This window comes from Petaurus breviceps, unplaced genomic scaffold (assembly GCF_028583685.1).
Source record: "Petaurus breviceps papuanus isolate PSGF00001 unplaced genomic scaffold, PetGlider_PUasm1.0 174, whole genome shotgun sequence".
NCBI classification, from domain to species: Eukaryota; Metazoa; Chordata; class Mammalia; order Diprotodontia; family Petauridae; genus Petaurus; species Petaurus breviceps.
In genome coordinates, this window is record NW_027185761.1 from 73274897 (window position 1) to 73282656 (window position 7760).

Consider the following 7760-nt stretch of genomic DNA (forward strand, 5'->3'; position numbering starts at 1 on the left):
CTCCCCCTCCTCCCCCTCTTCACCCTCCTCCTCCTTCTCCTCCCCCTCCTCCTCCTCCTCTTCCTCCCTCTGAAGGGGCTGTCTTGCTGGAACTTAGTGAGAAATTAAGCTTGTTAGGCTCAGCCTCTATGAGCAGAACTAGAGACAACGGGTAGAAGTCATAGGAAGGAAGTCACATTTGGCCCAATGTAAGGAAAGGGTCTTAAAAACCCAAACTGTCCCAAAGTGGCCTGGAAAGGGCCTCCCTTGTGCTCTTGGTCTCCATAAGGTCTGTGCCTGAAGCTGTGGAATGATCGATCTGCCACTCCATGTGAATGTGGCAGTCGTCTGAAGTAGACAGTGAAGCTGCCCTGATTCCAGAAGGCCTGCTGAGGCCCTTGTCACAGGGCTCACAAGGAGATATGCTTTTTGGACATGTCCAATACGGGCATTTGTTTTGACTAAGCAGAAATGTTACAAGGTGATTTTTTTTCTTTTCCCTCCAATGGGAAGAGGTAAGAAAGAAAGAAAATGGATTTTTTTTCATTAAAAAAAATACTATTAGAAACTAAAATCTAAGCATCCAAGAGAGGGGCAGGGGAAGAGAGAAGCCCCGTGAGACAGAGAAGAGGCAGCAGTTTTGCTGTTTCATCATTGAGGCCTGGCTCCAGAGTGAAGCTGGCATTGCAGGTTCCGCCTGATTCCTCTGCAGGGTGTCTGTGATAACCTGTGCAGAGGTGAGCCCCCTGAGGGTGATCAGTCAGAGCCCAGGGCGGTTCACAGGGTGTCTGCTGAGATTCTAGGCATTTGCAGGCTGTCCCCAAAGTCCTGAGGCTGCTTTATATGTCTGCCATTCTAACAGGAGTCCACCTCTGATGCCTCGTCACAGGGCGGGTGGTGAACCTGGGCTCCCAGGGGCCAGGCCGAGGGTTTTACAAGGCTGGAAAGCCACTGATTCTTCCTCACCCATGTTCACTCCCTCACCCACTGAGCAGAAAAAATACTCCCTGGTGACCTTGGAAAGTCTTCCCACTGGTGCTGATAGCAGCATCTGCTGAGCTGCAGTGACGCAGAGGGGGCTGAGGAACGTGCCAAGGACATAGCAGACACCCTGAAGAAAGGCAGCACCAGAGCTTCCCTGTGGGAGCCTAGCGAGGACTACACATACCGGCACCACTGCCAAAGGAGACAGTGCTTCCAAAACCATGAGCTTTGTGGGGAGAGGGCAGCCCCTCCAGTCTGAAGGGGGATCAGGGGCATTTATTGAGCTCACACTGTGTGCTAAGCACCTCAGAAAGACTGTCTCATTGGAGCCCATTCTCTCCAGGGAGCGAGTGTCAAACATATGAGAGGGGAAAGGGAGGGGGGAGAGGGGGAAGGGAGGGGGGAGAGGGGGAATGGGTGCTTCTCTTTTTACTTTGCTTTGCCATATCAACACCCTTTCTAAAATCTAATTAATTCTGGCTGCATAGCTGAACCTCACTGAAGGACATAGTGGATAGACGCTTGTGAGTGACAGTGACAGAAAACTATCTCCAGCCTCTCAGAGTTACCCGAACCCAGGGAAGAAAAGGAGCCTGCTCCAGCCAGGGCTAGTGGCCACTAGGAGAGGGAACCAGGAGGGGAAGGCTGCTGCCCCAGGGAATACGCTAGGGAAGAGGGGTACAGTGAGGAGGGAACCAGGAGGGGAGGGCTCCTGCACTGGGGGAAGAGGAGTACAGTGAGGAAAACAGAAATTCTATTGGAGAATGAGGTTCAGGATTAAGAAACAAACTAGTCCCAAGACTTGGCAATGGCTAAGAAGTCTTTTTCTTCTATATAATGAAAGCTTTTTTTTCAAAATGAGGGTCAGGAAACCTTAGACATTGCAAGAGCTTAAGAACATGACCAAAGAAACTGGCCATATCTTTACAGATAGGAATCACTGGCTCCTCATGTGGGAGCCATTTGAGAATCTGCTTTATATGAGGCATAGTAACCACTGACTAGTCAGAGCAAAGGTCAGAATTTACATCAAATTAGAGAAAAAGGATGAAACAATTACAAATATAATTACAAATTTGACTTTACTGATTCAAATAAACTGATGAGAGAGAGGAGGAGGAAGAGGAGGAGGAGGAAGAGAGAAAAGAAAAAATAAAAATGTAAATCAACAACTCTCAGGCACTACATCACACCTGTCAGATTGGCTAACATGACGAAACAGGAAAATTATAAATGCTGGAGAAGATGTGGGTAAATTAGAACACTAATGTTGTATTGGTGAAGTTGTAAACTGATCCAGCCATTCTGGAAAACAGTTTGGAACTATGCCCAAACGGCTGTAAAATATGTATACTTTTTACCCAGCAATACCATTACTAGGTCTATATCCCCAAAAGATCATAAAAATGGGAAAAGGACCCACATGTACTAAAATATTTGTAGCAGATCTTTTTGTGGGCCAAGAAATGGAAGTTGGGAGGATGCCCATCCATTGGGGAATGGCTGAACAAGTTGCAGTGTATGAATGGAATGGAATACTATTGTGCTATAAGAAATGAGGAGCAGACGGACTTCAGAAAAATCTGGAAAGACTTATATGAACTGAGGCCGAGTGAGGGGAGCAGAAACAGAAGACCATCATACATAGTAACATCCACAATGTGTGATGACTAACTTTGATAGAGTTAGCTTTTCTCAGGAATGCAAGGATCTAAGACAACTCCAAAAGAATCATGATGGAAAATGCCATCCACATCCAGAGAAAGAACTTTGGTGAAGAAAATTTTAAACTCAAAAGCTTATGGAAATAAATGTTAAAAAATAAAATAAAATTATTTTTTTAAGAGTAGAAAAAGGGGCAGCTAGGTGGCACAGGGAATAGAGCACCAGCCCTGGAGTCAGGAGGACCTGAGTTCAAATCTGGCCTCAGACACTTAACACTTACTAGCTGTGTGACTTTGGGCAAGTCACTTAACACAATTGCCCTGCCTTCCCCCCTGCAAAAAAAAAAAAAAGGAGGAGGGAGAGGGGAGATAAGAAAATAGGAGAAAGAGGGCAAGAGAGGGGAAGAGAATGAGAGTGAGAAAATGTTGAAGAAACATCCATAACTTATCACAAGTTCTTAAAGAAGCCTAAATCATGGAAAGCACTTTCCACAAGGAGAAGGACAAAGTAGCCCAGAAAATGCCTTAGACAGTAGGTAGGCCCTGGGTGTCATTGCCAAGCTGAGACAAATGGCAGCCAAAGGAAACCTCAGTTTAGACTCTAAACAGACCAGAGGAAAATGGCAGAATACAGCAATGCTTCCTCCCAAGACCATGAAAAAGCATTAGAGGTTAGAAAAACAAAAAATTAAAAACCAAGCCTGCAGAAAGCTTAGCAAGAAACAAAGCAAGGCCCATGGGACAGAGAGCATTCACGGAGGCCAGCAGCAGGTCAGTTAGCAGACAGTGGGACACATCTGTCAGTATGCTTATAAAGATGTTTCCCTAACCAATTATAGCAGCACCATGCAGTAGGACTTTTAACACCTCAGTCCCTGATGGCGACAAAATTGGAAAAAGAACAGACAGACCAACCAAGAATGCACAGAGCATATCTGATATAGAGAAATCCTTGTGAGATTATCTTTAAAAATATTTTAGGGAGGGGATAAATTTTAAAACGGAGGGGGGGGAGTCACAGATGGTATTATTACCAAAAAAGTGACATTAAGAAGACACCAATAGCGATTAATCTAAATGGATACATAATTTCCTATGAGAATGATCTACACATGTACAATGATGAAAACAGAAGGGAACAGGCAGATTTTGTGAAACACTATTTCACTGCAGATCACATCTTTAGTTCCCCAATTTAACGAAAGGTGCAGAGAATACAAGATCCCACTACATTTACTGTCTGTAGGTAAATAAATGAGATATATCATTTGACTGGAGAGTGAAAAATGTCGCCTCAAAGTTCCCCTCCAAACACGTCCTTCATGTACACAGAAAGATCACACAAGGTCTGTTGAGGAAACCACAGCGAGCTCTGATGCTCCCGTGACTGCTGGCAGGGAGGTGTGTGTGTGCTCCCCAGGGGTGCTGGGCCCCATCACAGAGGATGTCCTCCGTGAGGCTCTACGGAAGAGGGGGTCCCCATAGCTGGTGAAGTTCCCCAGCTGCTCCTACTTGTGAGTGTTACTGCGCTGACTATATCAAGCTCCAGAATTTATGGAATCTCCTACATGAGATCAATGGGGACTCAGGAGATCAGCCTAATGATTCATATAAGAAAAAGCCAAATAGATGTGGAAAAAAACATCTTTTCAAACTGTGGCCTCCAGCTGAACAGCCAGTCCTTGGAGCCCGTCCTTCAGGACAGCTGAAAGCAGGCACAGAAGATGAACAGATGCGGAAGAACCAGTCGGCTCACCCTGCTGGGACAAGCACGCGGAGTGTGGCGCGCACAGAGGGGCATTCTGAGTTTTGCCTGCGTGCGTCAACCTAAATTAGCTAAAACAAGTTGGGAACCAGATTTAGTAAAAACTCTTATTTTACAGCTGAGGAAGGCAGTGTAACTTCCTCCACCTTATGTGACCAACTGGGGGTGCAAAGATCTCTGCCCTCCATCACACCCATGGCACATGGGTCTCCTTCCCCTCTCCCCCTGCTCCCCACACCTGCAAAGCAGCAACTCCTGGGCCTCTGGGGCTCCCGTTATCTCCCTGCTATGGGGGACTTGGGCAGATGAGAAGCTGTCCCTCTTCTTCCATTTTTAGCACTGTAGCAGAGGCAGCAGAGTGAGTGTGTGTATGTGTGGTATGTGTGCATGCATGTGTGTGAGTGTGTGTGTGTGCACACGCATACTCTTGCCCACTAAGCATTTTCTTCCCCAGGCAGGGGCCTGGCAAAGGTACAGAGCCCTTGCCAGGGTCGCCACTACCCTTGGTCTAGAATAGACTTGTCCAGAGACCTAAATTGTGGGTTTGCCTTTAACTGTCTGCAGTCCCTGAGCATGAGTCTGAGGCTGCAGTTTAAACATCTTTGGGTGAGAGAGCAAAGAGATTATTTCCTTAACGGAAATCATTTTACATGCAAAGGGTTTACTTCCTGACCTACTAACCAGTCCCAGATCCGGGAGACGACTCCAGATGTCTGCACTGATCCCTTCCTGTGAGAACCTGCCAGACATCTGGGGAGGAGAACAGTGGAGCGTGGCTGATCTGGAGAGACTCCCCCAAAGGCAGACTGATAGATACGGCAATCACACACTCACACATGCCACAAACCGGGATGACAAAGAAAATCATTTCTGGCATCTGTCTGGTGCTCACAGCAGCCCTGGTTCCACATGAGACACCTTGACTCAGATGTCCTGTCTGCATGTCAAACTCAACAGGTCCAAGATGGGTCCCCCAACTCTGCCTGCTCCCCCATGGGTCCCCCTATCTCTGCCAGCCCCCCATGGGTCCCCCTAACTCTGCCTGCCCCCCATGGGTCCCCCTATCTCTGCCAGCCCCCCATGGGTGCCCCTATCTCTGCCAGTCCCCCATGGGTCCCCCTAACTCTGCCTGCCCCCCATGGGTGCCCCTATCTTTGCCAGCCCTAACCTAACCATCCTGCTAATTTCTCTATCCTGAGGAACAGTCTTCACCTTTCAGTAACCAAGGGTCACACTACATCTCTGACATGTGCCCCCATCTCTTCATTGATATAACTACCACCCTTCACGGTATAGGGTGCTGGGTGGAGCGCTGGGGCCTGGAGTCAGGCAAACCTGGGTTCAAATCCACCCTCGGACACTCATTGGCTGTGTGACCCCAGACACGCTGTTTAACCTCTATCTGCCTCACTCTCCTCATCTGTAAAGTGGGGACAACAGCCCCTCCTCTGCAGAGCTGCTGTGAGGATCCAATGAGATAAAAATTGTGAATTGTTATAAACCTTAAATGAGATCCCCCCTTCCCACAGCTGCCAAAGATACATTCCTAAAGCACTTCAGACCACAGCAATCCCTTATTCAGCAAGGTTCCGAGGCTGCCCATTGCCCCCAGGTAAAAACGCAAACTCGAAGCTTGGCATTCAGAGTCTTCATGTTCTCTAGAACGATTACACCCCAATTACCCCCGTGCCAGCCTCCGTGTCCTACCTTGCTGTTGTGTGCACAGGGTATCCCAGCCCGCCCCCATTTCTCTTTCTTTGCCCAGGCTACCTCCCGCGCCTGGGGTGCTCTCCCTTCTCCCCTCCCCTCCCCACTCAGCTCCAGTGTCATCTCCAACGGGGGCCCTTCCTGATGTTCTCATGTGTGGGACCCCCGACGTTACTGTTACTTATCTCGTATTCTCTATGTTTTAGTTATGTGTGCTTCCGCAAGAAAGTAAGCTCCTTGAGAGCAGGGACTATGGCGTTTCTCTTTATTCCCCCCAGTCCCTGACCAGGGTCCGACAAACCACAGGTCCTGCACCAACCCTAATAGGACTGAGTGGCATTATCTCCATTTTAAAGATAAGAAAAATGAAACTCGAAAAGATGAAGAGACTGGAGAAAACGCCGACACGTCAGCCCAAATGAGCGAGGCCGCAGCTCACAGCGCGTTTTGCGGCTGAGCAGGATGTTTATTGAACGATGATCGACTTTCGTTTTTTAATCAACTTCAGTAATGCGCTCTTGAAAACGGCAGTGACGTTTTTAAAATAATGTTTATTATTCCTGGAGAGCAGAGGGACGCATTAAGTGGAATTCTGTTTACCCTCCAAGGAACTGTGATTTGTACTGGGTTAAAACAGCAAGGCATCCTCCGCATTCGCACCAACCTGGAGACTCGGGTTTGCTTGAAGAAAACCGACACATCAGCACAGCATCCTGGTCTGAAGGGAGATTGCAGCAGCCAGGAGAAGCGAAGGGCGTTCTCGGCCCCTTCTGCCGGTTGCCAAGCCTCGCCCAAGCCCAGGTCTGGGCTGTTAATGAGGATGGCCCCGTCTTCACCTCCTTTTATTTTTTACCAGCCCTTGGTTGGGGAAATCAGACTTGTTCACTCAGCAACTACTTGAAAGTACATTTCCTTATTCTTTGGGACAAGGAGCCTACAGCGTGGTGTTCATTCTTGTTTTTACCCATGAGATGAGACCAAGCCACATACTTGCTTTATTTTCCTGTGTGAAAATAACCCAAAGGCTGTCCTTCTGTTCATTCACCGTCTACACTGCAGCAGCCAGATGTCTGTGGGGCAGACTGAGTTACAAACTCAGAGGGTTCTTTTTATTAAATTAACCCTTGCAGTGCAATAAGAGCAGAGGGATTTTCAGCATCCTCAGGCCCCTTTTCTGCCACTGTTCCAAGAAGGATGGGGACTAGAAATGCATATTATAGAAACAGATTTAATCCAGAAGAGACCACAGGGACAGCTAGTCCTAAAACCTTATTCTGCAGATAAGGAAACAGGCTCTGAAAGGGGGAGCCTAAGGAGACACAGGAAGGTGGCACATTCGAACTCAGATCCTCACTGTGGTTACAACCATCTGGACCTTATTCATTGTAGGTGTTTTGAAAGCTTTGTCAAGATGTAGGCTCATGGTCACATCTACAAACTCATGATCCTTGAAAAGGGCCCTACATTTCATTGGTAGATTTTCCTCCAGAGGCTCACAGGGGAACACTGAGGATGTGCTTGAACGTTGTGGTGTTTCCCTTCCCATGATAAGAGGCAAATAAACTAGATCCACATAGAGCATTCACAACATTGGCAGGACACACTGGAGGAACTTGGAGAAAACTTGGGGGGGAGAGGCAGAGAGACATCTTTAAGAATGT